Raw genomic sequence first — 940 nt, 5'->3', positions numbered from 1 at the left:
CAATACAATGTGCAAACTGAAGTTTACAAACTTGCTTAGTTTCTTTTCTAGGATACAAATTATTTTCTAGTGCCCTTTTTAAAGCATAATTGACTTTTTATTTATTTATTTATTGGTACATTGTTCTGCCCCACTTATGACTGGTTAAAAGAGGATACCATCAAGATATTGAAAATTACTTTTAAACATCATTGTGATTGTAATAGAGTGCTCACATGCCTAACTTCTGGCCCCTTGCTTCCTCAGTCATTAAGAAGGTATGATAGGGGGACTTGAGCCCTCCCTCTCTACCAGATTCCAGCCCAGGGCCCTGTGTGAAGCAATGGCAGCAGGGTCCTCCCATCAGAGTCCAAAATCTGGTCTCCCCTAGAAAATTAGTCAGTTTAACTACGATGCTCAGTTGTGTGAAAAATCCACACCCTTGAACAATGTAGTTAAACTGACCTAACCCTTGGTGTAGACAGCGCTAGATTGACAGAAGAATTCTCCTGCCAGCCTAGTTACTGTCTCTGGGGGAGGTGGATTCCCTATGCTGAAGGGAGAACCCCTCCCATCACCATAGGGAGTATCTACACTGAAGCACTACAGCAACACAGCTGTGCCACTGTAGCATTTTAAGTGTAGATAAATCCACTGCCCTGGGCTACTTCCTGTGTCTCTTCAGTTTTGGGAACAGCCACTATAATGTGTAGTGGTTCAACTCAAGCAGCACTCCCTTGTGGACCTTCTGTAGCATCCTGCCACAGTCCCAGGTTCCTCTGAGCAGGACAGATGTAAGATTGGAGGGGTCTAATCTCACAGTGTCATTCACACAGCTCAGTCACTGCTGGGTGCTCCTCAGTCTCCTCAGTAATCTCCCTCACTCAGGGACACAGTGCTTCTTCCCTGGAGGCTGTCCTAGGGATACTCCTCTCATGTAGGGAGGCAGTGAGCTCTGAAC

The sequence above is a fragment of the Mauremys reevesii genome, linkage group 3 (genome assembly GCF_016161935.1).
Source record: "Mauremys reevesii isolate NIE-2019 linkage group 3, ASM1616193v1, whole genome shotgun sequence".
In the NCBI taxonomy this organism is placed as follows: Eukaryota; Metazoa; Chordata; order Testudines; family Geoemydidae; genus Mauremys; species Mauremys reevesii.
Note: the sequence above shows the minus strand (reverse complement) of the source record.